At 44.7% G+C, this 15,362-nt stretch overlaps 3 protein-coding genes across 3 annotated transcripts in view; all 3 read left to right on the top strand.

Annotated features, from left to right (window-relative positions):
* LOC136608059 (oocyte zinc finger protein XlCOF22-like) overlaps positions 1 to 12,074 on the top strand; it is a 53,525-nt gene extending 41,451 nt beyond the window's left edge. Inside the window, exon 7 of the mRNA XM_066589083.1 lies at positions 12,043 to 12,074. The gene's annotated coding sequence lies outside the window, so the exon portion shown is untranslated. The remainder of the gene's footprint in view (positions 1 to 12,042) is intronic.
* LOC136615891 (gastrula zinc finger protein XlCGF57.1-like) overlaps positions 1 to 15,362 on the top strand; it is a 112,535-nt gene that overhangs the window by 1,753 nt on the left and 95,420 nt on the right. The window lies entirely within an intron of this gene.
* LOC136608187 (zinc finger protein OZF-like) overlaps positions 1 to 15,362 on the top strand; it is an 83,685-nt gene that overhangs the window by 1,039 nt on the left and 67,284 nt on the right. The window lies entirely within an intron of this gene.

Genomic DNA, 15,362 nt, shown 5'->3' with positions numbered 1-15,362 from the left:
AAGAGGGGGGCAGAAAGGAGGAAATAATAAGCCCTAAACAGCAGAGGGGAGACATAGAGGAGCAGGGGAGCCCACAAAGAAGCACGCAAATGGCGGGAACAGGAGGGGAGGAAGCAGCCACATATACAGGAACTACAGAAAGTGAGAGAAGCAAAGAATGGATAGACAAGGCAAACACATTAACAGACCCCAACAAGTACAGCCAAGACAAAGACAGGCAAAGCAGCTCACATACTGTGCAAGGCTCTGATAACAGGCAAGAAGCCATAAGTAATACAGGCAGCCCCAACCGCAAAAAAGATGGCACAGATAACGCCAATACAGCCGACCACCGTATGCGAGAAAGCATAAATAGCACAAGTAACCCAGATAATTGCACATATAGCGCAAATTATGCAAGCTCACCAGATAGCTGTACATGGGATGCTTCCCAAAATACAGCTGATTCTGCCACAAAAGACCGAAGACAAGAAGATGTAAGGAATACCAGAGAACCCACGCTGAAAGAAATCTTCGGTGAAATCACTAAATGCAATGCATCGCCGAGTAATCTCAACATGCAAATGGGCGCGATGCAAAGTAATGTAAACCTGCTACGGCAAGATATGCGAAAAATATCAGAGCGTCTGACAGAAACCGAACAACGTATAAGCGACGTGGAAGACGTAATACAGCCAATACAACAAGATGTGGAAAAAAACCTGCACGATATACAAGATCTACAGAACAAAGTAGATGACCTAGAAAATAGGTCAAGAAGAAACAACGTGCGGATTGTGGGCCTCCCAGAAAAGGCGGAAGGAAGAAACCCAGCAGAATTCTTTGAAATGTGGCTGCCCAAGCTGTTCGGAAGAAATACCCTAACTACGATGTTCGCAATTGAAAGAGCCCATCGTGTACCTACATGACCCCCCCCCCCCCCCCCCCCCCCCCGGGGGCTCCCGCTAGGCCGATACTCATCAAAATACTGCACTACAGAGACCGAGACATCATACTCCAAAAAGCCCATGAAAAGGGTGAAATCCAATTTAATGGCGTGAAAGTCTCCTTCTTCCCAGACTTCTCTACGGAAATACAAAAGAAGCGCGCAACATTTATGGAAATAAAAAGACGGCTGCGAAACCTGCAAGTGCCCTACGGAATGCTGTACCCCGCCAAATTGAGAGTGGCGGCGCTGGGTACAACACACTTCTTTGAAAATCCAAAAGAAGCCAGCGACTGGATAGATCACAATGAAGAACAAATTTAGAGGGGAAGCTCGCCGCGTAAGTCACCATGAAGAGGCAAGACCCAAAGAAACGCTTATCCTAAGGGAACCCAAAATTTCTGAAAGGAGCTCCTGGGACGACAGGATGCATCGCGCAGGAGAATGGAGGACTGGTACCCCGATCCGATGGGAAGACAACGGATCAGTGAGTTACATGTTGGGGGTGTTTGTTGTTTGGTCTCTCTCTCGTATACTGGGGAAATGTTAAACAATTTACAGATAGAAGGGATAATGTTATATGGTAGAAAAATGGTTCAGGGAGGGGTAAGGGGAAGAAATGTTAACGTAAATGTACAAATGAAAAGTGTATTGCAAATAATGAAAATGTGTAGAGAAAAGGAGGATAAATGTATATATTGGTGGATGCGTAGGGCTAGGCCAAAACCTCGATGGAGAGGCCCATTGTTGAGAACGGACAGTATGGTACACACACATACAAGGAGCGATACAGGTGCGACGCTAATACCGAGACCTGGATCCTCCCAGTGTGACTCGCTCACAAAAATAAAAAGGGGCGATAATGCTCAGAAAATAGCAACCTTGAGGAAGGTAAAGAATAAGGAAAATGAGTAGAAAGGTCAGGATTGTCTCGTGGAATGTGAGAGGTATGAGTGATCAGACAAAACGATCACCAATTCTACAAGTCATCAAGGAACAAGGCCCGGCCATTATATGCATGCAGGAGACACCTCTATCAAAAGAAACCACAGACACATTTAAAGTAGGGGGGATGGGACAGAGCTTCCACTCCACACATACGAGGTATTCCAGGGGGGTCAGCATAGTGGTAACAGAAATATACCGTTTAAATGTCTTTCACGAAAAATTGATCCAGAAGGCCGTTTCATATGCTTACATTGTAGAATCTACAATTACACATGCATTATAGCCTCAGTATACATCCCGCCACCATATAATAACACGACAATGCGGCAAGTAATAGGATTTATAATGGATAAGCCGGACATTCCAGTCCTCATAATAGGTGATTTTAATTCAGTCATTAACCCTATACAGGACAGATTACGGGTAGGAAATGTAAACGAGGAAAGGAACGTGACATCACTAGGTGAATTACTAAACGAAATCTCATTGATAGATATATGGAGAACACGATATCCCACAAATAAACAATACTCCTGTTACTCGACCACACATCAATCCTTATCTAGAATAGACCTAGCAGTAGGGAATATTCAGATATATAGGGATATAACCTCAATAGAATATCTACCAAGAGTCATATCTGACCATTCCATACTACGACTAGACCTACAGCACAGTAACACCGGTAGCCATCCCCTAAAAGAAATGGAATTTAAACCCGCATTGGCTAAACATATTAAATAAGGAAAACGTGAAGACAACACTAGAGGAATATTTTGACCTAAACAAAGATACCACAAGCATGACAGTCTGCTGGGAGTCCATGAAGGCATATATGAGGGGGGTATATATGCAACAAATCACGCAAGCAAAAAAGGGACATAGAGAAAGAGGGCAAAAACTACAGGAAAAATTGAAAGAAATGGAAGAAAATTATATAAAAGAGAACACTATAACAGCACTTAATTTATGGAAAATGCCCAAGAGGCCCTTAATAAATACTCATTAGACACAGCAGCCACCAAAAATGGGTTCCGGAAACAGGCATATTACGAAGAGGGAGAAAGAACAGGACATATGCTGGCAGTTATAGCCGGAGCACAAACTAGCCCCACGTACATCATCGAACTAAAAGACACACAAGGCGAGCTTGTCAGGGACGCAACATCCATAAGAGAGACCGCGCGGGAATTTTACTCCTCCCTGTATTCCTCGAGACTGGACAAATTGATAGAACAAATTGAGGAATACCTGGCGGATATAGCAACACATAGACTGACAGAGGAACAGAGAGAATTCCTAGATGCACCAATAGATCTGGAGGAGATGCAGGAGGCAGTAAAAGATATGCAAAATAACAAGGCCCCAGGGGAGGACGGTTTCCCGATAGAATTCTATAAACAATACGCAGATATTCTATTACCACAACTCCTAGAGACAATGGAGGAGGCAGAACAGAAAGGGGAATTACGACAGACAATGAGAAAGGCAAAAATAATAATTCTATTAAAGCCAGAAAAGGACCCCCTGTTGATGGACTCGTATAGGCCGATATCGTTATTAAACGCAGACGTCAAAATAATAGCTAAACTCCTAGCCAATCGGTTATCAAGAGTGGCACCCACCCTGGTCCATCCGGACCAGAGTGGGTTTATACCAGCAAGGTCAACGGCATCAAATATCCGTAGGGTATTTCTAAACCTACAAATACCCGTAGACAACACCGGAGACAGAATCATATGCTCATTAGACGCGGCCAAGGCGTTTGATAGCGTCGAGTGGCAATACTTGTGGAAGGTATTAGAAAAAATGGGATGCGGTCCAATATTTGTAAAACGGGTAAAACTCCTAAATGCTAGAGTGGAGGCGGATGTGTCCATCAACGGGGGGTCCTCAGAGGCATTTCCACTACACAGAGGGACAAGGCAGGGGTGCCCACTATCGCAACTCCTGTTTGCACTGGCAATAGAGCCTCTTGCGTGCAAAATCCGAACACATCAGGGAATAATGGGATTCCGAAGAGAAAATATGGAAGAGAAAATCGCCTTGTACGCAGATGATATGCTACTATTTTTGGGGGATGGCAAAAGTCCCTAGAAACTACGATGGAAGTAATAAAAGAATTCGGAACCTTCTCGGGACTCACCATCAACTGGACTAAATCCGAAATATTACCAATAGACACCCCCGAAACACAAATCGTTAATAGAGAAATAACCCTGAAATGCACCCCAATAATTAAATATCTAGGAGTTAAAATCACGAGAAAAGTTAGTGAGTACGGGAAAATTAAACCTAGAACCACTCATGGAAAAATGGAAACAAAAACTTCACATATGGCGCAAACTACCCATGACAATCATAGGAAGGGTGAACCTTATAAAAATGATATGGATGCCACAATTGCTATATCTAACACACAATTCCCCACACTGGATAACACAAAAATTCTTCCACAAGGCCAAGGGACTATTTAGAGAACTCATATGGGGAGGGAAGACACCTAGGATAAAACTGGAATTACTATACAATCCAAAGGAAAAGGGCGGACTAGCTTTGCCCAACCCGTTCTCATACTTCATAGCCTCCCAGCTGCAACACCTCAGGGGATGGGAGACAGAGGAGACACAAGACGCCAGTTTCAGAATCCTCTAAAACCTTTTTGCCGGGTCACACTTGTTTGAAACACTGGAACGCGGAGCATTTACAAACAACGGTCAGAATGCTCCCACGTTACTACTGATGCATAAGGAATGGTGGAAGACCAGAAATATGCTCGGTATAACAAGCTGTACACAGTATACCCCCATATGGAATAACTCATATCTACCAGAAATCAGCAAACTACAAGGTTTCCAAGGGTGGAAAGACAGGGGAGTCAGGAGAGTGATCCAGATACTGGAGGGGGGAGAGCTGAAAACCTTTGAACAGCTAAGACAGAACTATGGCATCCCCAACAGTGACTTCTATAAATACCTACAGCTTAGACACGCTATAGAAGCGGAAAACAATTTGGCGGAAATAACAGTGACAACGAACATAGTGGCGGACATAATAGGTAACACCACCACCACAGCGGGGAAAATATCTATATTATACTCTCACATACAGGACCCGATCAATGCTCGCAAACCGATACTAACAAGAGCAAAATGGGAGGCAGACATAGGGCCCATTGAGGAGTCGCACTGGGAGGAAATCCTACAAATGACGCCCAAACTATCTCTAAGCGAGTCTAAGCGAGAATAAATGAGGCATTCGGCATATGTATGGACTTTACACTATACGTGTGCATTCTGGGATATACACACGACCTAGCGCTAGATGATCATGAAAAACTGGCAGTATCCAGATTATTGTACATAGCTAGAAAGACAATAGCCCAGCGCTGGTTAGATGAAGAACCACCCACGCTAGGAGAATTTAAAAACAAGGTCAACCAAATTCTACCGTGGGAAAAGAGTGTATATACTAAGCGCAAGACCAACCAAAAATACCAGGATATATGGCTGAGATGGATACATGCCCAGAGCCAAACAAGAAATGATAGACCAAGCATATAGGGGGTGGAGTGGTGAGCCGTGTGGGTTGGCACCTGTAAACTGGGGACTTAATGTGGGAGAGGAGCAGAAATAAAAAAGACATAACGAAACACGTACTTGGTATATATAAAGTTTATTAAATAAGGTAGTCATTTACAAGATTGCTATGCTGAAAAATAAATTGGAAAGGATTAACGGGGCAGGATAGGAAAGGATGGATTGGAGAGAGAGAGGCCAAATAATGAGCAAAGGTATGTGGCTGCCCCTTGTAAGCAGCAAAAACAACTACCCCTGAACCAAAAAAGATGACAGAAAAAGAAAACAAAAGACGAAAAGCAACAAGAAGACTAAAGAATAAACGTTTGTTCCAGGAACCGTTACTATTGTTCATGTTGAAGGACTGTGAATACGCAGGGACCTGTCATTTAAAGGACTAAATGTTGAGAGAGAGACCTCAGGGGCGGTGGGGGGCGGTGGGGGGGGGGGGGGGGGGAGGAGAAACAGTTGTATACAAAAATGCTATAAAGATATGTAAAAGGTGGAAAAGCTCAATAAAAAATACATTTAATTAAAAAAGAAAGGGGTTAATTATTAGTTTCTCTTCAAATGGGTCTTATAATCTCATTGTGACCGCCTGGGAATTACTTGTCTCCCTTCAACTCCTACAAAGAACGATCTTGGATCACTTGGTCTTCCTGGATGATGAAATTGCATGGACTGTACCACACAGGCTCTTCACAGGAGGACACAAACTCCTATCGCAGTTACCGCTGATAATGATTAGAGGCTCCTGTCACACACTTATAATGAAGATGATGGCAGCTCATTTTCCTGACTGTCTTCTTATATTCTGTAGCTTATCTAGGTGAATATAGAAGGTAATGACAGTGAATGGCAGTGATCGCAATGTACATAGGAGAGGCCCAGAGCGAGAGAGACAAGCAGGTGAGCAGGCAGGGATAGAAAAATAGGTTTTCACTGGATGCCCCTTTAAATTCACTTACTTCTGATTTTCCAACCACATCCGCTAGAAGTTTGCTGAAAGCATCTGCTACTCTATCAGTAAAATGATATTTTCTGACATTGCTTTTGATCTTCCCTCCCATTAATGTCAGATTGTGCCCCTTGTTCATGGGTTTAGTGTCTTCCCTCCTGTAACATACAATATATGAAGGTTTCCATCATGTTCTCTCCTTTACCTTCTCTCTTTGGGGGACAAATCTCTCTGTAATAATGATATATAATGACGGGACCAACAACAAGGTGCTTATCACTGCAGAAGGATACCGCTTTAACAATATACTGCTTTATTAGAAATCTGTAATAACATTAACCTCAGTATATACACCCAGAATAAACAAAAAACATGCGTGTCGTCTTTAGGAAAAAGGGTTATTACTACAGGTATTACTGCAGTAATCAAAGTTTGTTGATTCAAACTCTGATGTTCATGGTACCGTAGAGATGGATATAGATGATTTTTCAGGGACCTAAATTGGAGGCAATGTACTAATTGTATGTTATCACTATAAAAGTTCTTGTAATCTCCCTGCCTATCTGTGGAGCGATCGCCCTGACAAGGGCGACCCCTCTCGATATGGGCTAATTTTGCTGTAACCCTGCAAAACCCTAAGACCAACACCCAAAAATGCCAGACTATGGCAGTACTTACGTAAAGTGCTGCTTTTGGCGCTGGAGGCTCTGAAAAAAAGAGCCTTAAGATCTTTTACATCTTCCCTGATCAGTTTTATGAGATCTTCCACTATTTTCACAGTCCATTTTTGAACTTGTTCTATTTTGTAGGTGAGGTCTCCAGAGCTGAACACAGTATTCCTGATGTGGTCTCACTATAGCTTTTTACAACAGCATCACAATCTCTCACTTTCTACTGATGTAGAAATACTGGGTTCAGTTCTCTACATGTCTCTCTCCATACACAGGATTACACAATAGTGAAGAAGACATCGGGTGACGGTACGACTCCCAACAGCCATCTCCATGAGTCAGGAGGGTGGAGCAGGAGCCAGAGCCCCATCACAGAGGCTCCTCCTCACTTACCGATACATGAGCAGAAGATCCTAGAACTCACCAACAAGATCACTGAGCTGCTGACTGGAGAGGTGACACTGCTGGGAATGCTGGGTAATTATACAGTAACAGCACTAAAGGAGTCTGGGTAATGACGGTATCATTGTGTGTGTCAGGTTCCTATAAGGTGTCAGGATGTCGCTGTCTATTTCTCCGTGGAGGAGTGGGGGTATTTAGAAGAACACAAGGATCTGTACAAGGACATCAAGATAGAGGATCACCAGCCTCCGATATCACAAGGTAAGGAGTCATACAAGATACAGTATGTTTTCCACTATTTATATTTACTATTTTTCTTTTCTGCATTTTGAGGCCCTGATACCATCTTGTGCAGTAAATTTCCATGTGCGCAATATGACATTTAATTTAGGATCTCACCAATTAGGCTCTTTCGTATCGCTTTAGACCCCTATCTTTGCTCTGTGTCAAACATATCCATATTGCTCCATCAGCTGATGGATGCATAAAAGATGCAACAACCGCAGCAGGGAATACAGGTGCGGTACGTGTAATATCACTTAACTGAGGACTTTCACTGACCCCATGTTGAGTCCCATATTTATTTTGTAAGTTCAGCACAATTCGTGGGGTCCATTGTTTAGAATAGAAGAACATTGGATTTGGGGAAAAGAACTGGCGACCATACAAATCTGTTCGGTGATTAATGGGCTCCAATTTATCTGTAATAAAAGTAGAGGAGAAAAAATCCAAGGGTGTAAAATCTTCCATATTTTATGCCGAATGTGACAGTAAATTCTGGGATGTTCGGGAAAAATTCTTCTGTGGGTACTCAGTAAATTCTGGACAGGGAACGGTCCTTGTGTTTCTGGTACTTCAGCAATTGGTTGTGTTGGGTCTCAGCTGAGAGCGGGCACTGAAATGGTGTGAAGGAAAGCTGAATGCAGCTTCTAGGGCAGAAGAACAGATTCTGTGTGCGAACCGGCAGCCACCGGGAATCAAAAGCATCTTGAATCTGCTAATGAATGACGAGGGGGTACCCAAAAGAAACCGGAATCTTCTGGTGGGCAGAGCGTTAGTAGTACACGCTTCTGTTGCTAGGTGAATGTCTACAGAACTGTTCTGAGGCGGTAGGCCAGCCAATGTTGTTGGGGAAGGTTGGGTTTGGCTTCAGTAGATCTATATACAAAGGATAATATCTATATACAAAACCTAAAAGTTACAGACGTCACATCACAAAGTATAAAGATAGCAAGTTACATTACATCATTAGCTACACATTATTAACTAAAAGGTTACAAATCACATATTACCATCACCAAAGCGGTATTAGTGTACCTTGACGCCACCGGAAGCTAGGGGTTTGACGGGGAAAATGCCCCTCTCACACCCACAGCTCCCCTGGGGCTGAAGCGGTGTCGCATGTAAGTGAGCCGACCTCCCTCACTCTCTTACCCGGCTCCGTGTCAGTGTCCTGCTGCTGTAGCCTCCCGTACCTCAGGGAGCCGCGGTGCATGTGGCAGTCCCCCGATGAGTTTGGGTCCCTTGTGCGCAGCACTGTCATCGGTGCTGTGGTTCTGGACGCTGCGGCCGGCGGCCCTCTGCCCTCCCTGCAGTGGTGCCAATTACAAAGTGACATCGGGTGGGGTGGTGGGGGAGTGAAGGTGTAGCCGTTTCTAGACCGGCCACGGCGTTTGTTGTAGGAGTGCGTGGCCGCAGGCTCTGAGTGTTTCCCGGCAGTCATGAGGCACGGGGGAACACAAACCATACGAGGATTCTAAATGGTATTTAGTTATTAGGAAACAAAACGGGGAGAGGTGATAATGAGGTAGAGGGGCAGAAAATGTGTAGGATAGGCAAGTGTGAGGAGCCATAGGGAGGGGCAAGGGGGCACGTTGTGGGGTGGGGGATTAGATTAGGAGATTTGGTATGCCTTCCTGAAGAGGTGCATTTTTAAGGCGCGTCGGATGTTCCATGCGTCGGGGATTGTCTGGATGTTTTGGGTAGTGCGTTTCAGAGGATCGGTGCTGCTTTAGAAAGGTCTTGGACATGAGCATGTGAGAATCGAATTAGAGGGGTGTTTAATATAAATGTGTTAGTTGATCGGAGTGTGTGGGCTGGGTGATGTACGGACAGGAGGGAGGCGATGTACAGTGGCACAGAGTTGTGGGTGAGTTTGATGAGTTTGAATGTAGTTCTGTAATGGATGGGCAGCCAGTGCAGCAACTGGCATAGCGCAGAGATGTCTGAGAAGTGGCTAATGGGAAGAGAAGTCTGGCTACCGCATTTAGTATGGATTGGAGAGTCTGGTGCGGGGAAGGCCGATGAGCAGCGCGTTGCAGTAGTCAAGTTGGGAATGGATGAGGGCGGCAATGAGTGTCTTTAGTGGGTCTGTGGTGAGAAACAGACAGACTTTAGCAATATTTATGAGCTGTAAGGGCAATGTTGGGACAGAGATAGGATGGGGGGTGTGAAGGAGAGGTCAGAATCCAATGTAACCCTGAGACAGTAGGCATGCTATATGGGGGTTATTATGGTGCCAGATACTGTTATGGAGATGTAGGGGGAAGGTTGGCTGCAAGGCGGAAAGATGAGAAGATCAGTTTTTGAGAGGTTAAGCTTAAGAAAAAGTGCGGACATGGTGTTAGAGATGGCGGGCAGAGAGTCGGTGATATTTTGGAGTAATGGTGCTGAGATGTTGCGGTGTATAGCTGGGTGTCATCAGCGAAGAGATAATATCGGAGGTCAAATTTGCGGAAGGTTTGTGTAGATAGAGAAGAGGAGGGGACCAAAGAACGACCCCTGGGGGACCCTAACAGCGACAGGAAGTGGAGAGGAGGAGATGCTGAAAGAGAGATAGGAAATAGGAGTAGGGAATAGTCACTGCACCACTTTGCCGTCATCAGGTCATTTGATAGTTTTGTGAGGGCGGTTTCAGTCGAGTGTATGTGGTGGAAGCCAGATTGGATCAAAGAGAGAGATATCAGCGAGAAAGTGTGGGAGGCAGGAATAGACCAGGCATTCTAATAATCTGGAGATGAAGGGGAGGTTTGAGATGGGTCGATCGTTTGCAGCGTCAGTCAGGGTAATGGTCGTTTTTCTTTTTTTTTTTTTGCAGAGTGGATATCATTGAGTGTTTCAATGAGGAGGGAAAAATGCAAGAGGTTAGGGAGAGGTTGAAGATGGTGGTGAGGTGGGTAATGACAGGTGGAGAGAGGGGCCGGAGGAGGTGTGAAGGAAGAGTGTTGCTAGCACAGGTGGTGGGGCGAGCAGCAGAAGGAAGTCTGGAGACTTCTTCCTCTGTCATTGGTTCTATTCTAAAATGTAAGTGAGTGGTGGAGCAGTGCTGAGGAGACTGCGATCGGGGCTAGCCGTGCAGCTTTCGGAGATTTCTTTTCGGATGTTTTCTTTTTTTCTTCTTTTGTTTAAAATGGGCCACTAGTTCTTCAGCACTGAGATTCATCATGGGGGGCCTGTTCTTTGGGGCTGAGGAGGGAGTAGGATGTGTCGAACAGTTATTTGGGGTTGCGTGATAGTGAGATGAGGGAGGTGAAGTAAATTAGTTTGGCATAGTGGAGGGTAAAGTTGTAGGTTTAAGCATATATTTGAAGTGGAGGAAATCTACAGGCTGCTTTTGACTTTCTCCACAGCCATCCAGCACACCTAGAGCACTGCAGGATGAAGTGCGTTTTAGGCAAGAGCTAGGATTGCCATGGACTGCGGTGGACAGCTTGATTTACAGCGGGTGCAGCTTCATCCAGGGCGCATCTGAGGGTGATGGAGTAGTGTTCGGCAGCCAGATTGGGGCATGAGAGGAGAGGGAATTCACACGAGAGAAGCCATGTTCATGTCCAGTATGTGGGAAATGTTTTATGAAGAAATCAGGTCTTGTTAGACATCAGAGAAACTGTTTCCATGTACAGAATGTAGATACAAATATAAAAGAAAAATCCTCAGCGCTCAAACCATGCAAAAAAGTAGTGAAGTAAAAAGTAAGTGATGTTAACTTACTTCGCGGAGGCGCCTATGTGCAGGCACCTCCTAATCAAGGATGACGTATCAAATGATCGGTAGGCACCGACAGCAGTAGTAAGTTCCATGGTTTAATGAATACAACGCGTTTCAGCCAAATAGCCGGCGTCTCCGCTCTACCGACGTTTCTCCGGCCCCACAAGCCTCACACAGGCGGCCGCACTCCGCCCATCACTAGTCATGTGACATGTACAGAATGTGGGAAGGGTTTTACACATAAAGTAAATCTTCTGGGACATCAGAGGATTTCAGCGGAGAAGCCATTTTCATGTTCCAAATGTGGGAAGAGTTTTCCAATAAAATCAATCCTTGTTATTCATGAGGGAATTAACACAGGAGAGAAGCCTTTTTTTATGTTCAGAATGTGGGAAATGTTTTAAGTTGGAATTCACTCTTGTTAAACATCAGAAAATTGACACGGGGAGACGACATTTCTATGTTCTGAATGTGGGAAACGTTTTATGGATGGAACACATCATCTTACACATCACAGAATTACACAGGGGAGAAGACATATTCACATTCAGTTTGTGGGAAATGTTTTACTACTAATGCCAAACATGGGGCTCCTCATAGATGTCATAAACTGGAGGAGACATTTTGATGTTCTTTATGTGAAAACAGTTTTAAAGGAAGTCAAAATTTGAAAACTCATGAGAGTTTTCATGGGGAAAAGTCAATATTCCTATTTAAAATGCGCTAAATACTAAAAAAATAAATTGATGCATCAGGTTATTCACAGGCATCGTAAGGCCTCATGTCCACGGGGAAAATCAGGCCCGCTCCGGATTCTCCATGTAGAATCTGCAGCGGGTCCCTCCTGCCCCGCGGACATGAGGGCTGAAAAGAAGAATAAATAAGAATAAACTTACCTCCCGCCCGCTCCGGATCCTTCCTTCGCTGCGGCGTCATCTTCTCTGCGTCGAGGCCGGATCTTCTTTCTTCGGCTCAGCGGATGCGCAGGATGACATCGGTGACGTGCCCCACGCATGCGCCGGCCCGAAGAAAAAAGATCCGGCTGCGACGGAGAGAAGATGGCGCCGCGGCGAAGAGAAGAAACGGAGCGGGTGAGTAAATTCCGATTTTTGTCTCCCGCGGATCCGGACGGCTTCCATAGGCTTCAATAGACCCGGAGACCCGAACAAAAATGGAGCATGGTCCAGATTTTTTCATGCTCCATTTTTTTTTAAATCACTTTTATTGACGATCCGCGGGTATTTATCTACCCGCGGGTGGTCAATGTATCCCTATGGGATGCGGATCCACGGGCAGGAGAAGAGTTAAAATCTGCTGTGGATTTTAATTCTTCTTTTGCCCATGGACATGAGGCCTTAGAGTTTACATTGCAGGATTCTCATTCCCTTCTCGTTCAGTGTTTCACCTTCCTATGTGACACCACATTCCTACGTGAAACACTGAACAATCGGTATTTGAATTGCACAAGAAATGAATCGGTTGGCGATTATTTTTATGCCAGCTTAAACTGAACGACGAACGAGAAGTGAATGGTTCTCGTTAATCATTCAGCTGTTGACTTGCATTAAAACTGAGCAATAAGTTCGCTTTCCTTCGTTGGACGTTTTTGTGAACAGCAATCTTTTCATCTAAACGCACTGTTGTAGTAATAATAATGTAATTGTGTTTCTTAAAGCAGCCTATGCAAATATATGTATGTATATATTCATATATCCACCTTCATAGAAAATAGCTAGCAGTCAAATGGTTAACTGGTTCATTCTTATGCTGGTATCCTGAAATACACGCCTTATCTCAAGTTCTACAAGCTCCTGAGATGGGTTTCCCATGAGAAGGACCTGCGCTGCCCAGCGCTTATAAGCAAGCGGGCTACTTCTGTTCTACTCCCTTGGATTCCTAAGTCCAGGCAGAGATATTGATAGTCTGTTCTAGTTGCGTTTCCTAGAAATTACGTGTTCACATAGCAACATACACCTGGGGCGTAAACATATGTTAATGAGCAGCGTCGTTACATACTAGGCCAATCATGAGTTGTTGTGATGTTGGGAGGGGTATGCATGTAATTGATGTGTCATATTCAGTATATTGTACTTCCTTACAATAAACCAGAAGGGTATGGGGGCTCAAGGGGAATACCCCTGAGTCCAAATACATATATTCATGCATGAAGCTTCTCATTATAACCAATTTGGAGCAAACCAGTGAAATCTTCTGGAATATGATTTATTCCTATAACAGCACCATTATAAAGACATCTAGAGCCGCCTTTGCTTTCAAAGCAGAGAAACTACGTTGTCACCATGAAACTTAATTCCTATTTCTAATGGTGAAATATAATACTGCACCCACCCCCACCCTAAGTACACGCATTTGTCAAAAATAACCCCTCCCCTGGAAGTTGACGGAAGGGAGCAAAACTTTCTCTGTGTGATTGTAACGTTGATATAAGTAAGTGATTACAATATCAGAGTACAAGGATCATTTGGTGCAGAAAACTGACTACTTGAAGGGAGACTCTAGTACCCTGTTGTACTGCCTGTAGCTCTGATACAAGATGTGATACGGGCGGGCATGGAGGCTCTAGTACCCTGTTGTACCACCTCTAGCTTGGATACAAGATGTGTTACAGGCAGACATGGAGGCTCTACTACCCTGTTGTACTGCCTGTAGCTTGGATACAAGATGTGATACAGGTGGGCATGGAGGCTCTAGTACCCTGTTGTACCGCCTCTAGCTTGGATACAATATGTGTTACAGGCAGACATGGAGGCTCTAGTACCCTGTTGTACTGCCTGTAGCTTGGATACAAGATGTGATGCGGGTGGGCATAGAGGCACAGAGGTTCTGTATGGTAAACAGTAGATGTACACCATTTTCTGAAGAGACATTTGGCAACTAACAGCTGCCACTGTTCTTGATCTAAGCAAGCTAGGTCACTGAAACTTGGCAAACTTTGTTGGCTATTAAGGCCCAAAGTGGCTTGTAAATGTTGTGGAGACAAAACTCTCAACAACAAAGACCCAGTTGTTGCTTTGGGTCAAAACGTTGCTACCTTATTATGCTGAAGCTGTATACAATTAAATAACTTCTTGTAATGCTTGAGTTTTAATCTGCACCACTTTCTGAAGCCGCCTGGTAGCTGCATTTTGGGTGATTCCCAGGCCAAAGCGAAACAGCCAGGCGTATTGAATGTCATTGGCCCTCAGCACATCCAGTAGTGCGCGCAGGAGACAGCGTTTAGCCAGGGTAGTCTGAGCCAAGTCCTTGTAGATTTGAAGAGTGGCATCTGCATATTTCAGATCTCTGCGGCTTCTCACAGCTCTTAAAATTGCAAAGGCATCTCGGAAGGAGAGGAGTTTGCAGATAACTTGTCTCGGAGGTTCCACAGTCGCAGGCCGAGGTCTTAGCGTTCTGTATACGCGCTTAATTGAAATGGTAGCCACTCTATATGCTCCCAGTAAACTGACAAAAATATATCATTGGCCACCTTAGATAGTGAATCCACAGCCCAGGACTCGGCAGCCCTTTAAAACATACATTACAATGTGTATTCCGGTTGTCTAAGTCCTCTTGCTTAATCAGGGCTCTACTCAGATGGTCATGTTGGTCTTTTATCACCTGGGCCATTTCAAGAGAGTGAGAGGTGATGGGGGTTGAGGAGGACTCCAGCTCCCCGACCCGGCACCCCATGTGCTTGATATCATCTTTAATCTCTTCCAAGTCGGATATCACAGGGTGTAGGGCTTTCATTATGAGCTCATTCATAAACCCCTTGGAGATGTACTCCCTGTTCTCCCCATCAGAAAAGGCCTCCTCCTTCCACTCCTTACTATTAGAGACAGCAGGCTCTAGGCACGGCGCCATCTTGGATGCAGCATGCGGTGACCGAGCGC

The sequence above is a fragment of the Eleutherodactylus coqui genome, chromosome 1, assembly GCF_035609145.1.
Source record: "Eleutherodactylus coqui strain aEleCoq1 chromosome 1, aEleCoq1.hap1, whole genome shotgun sequence".
Classification (NCBI taxonomy): domain Eukaryota; kingdom Metazoa; phylum Chordata; class Amphibia; order Anura; family Eleutherodactylidae; genus Eleutherodactylus; species Eleutherodactylus coqui.
The sequence above is the reverse complement of the archived record's forward strand: the minus strand, read 5'-3'. Positions and strand labels throughout refer to the sequence as shown.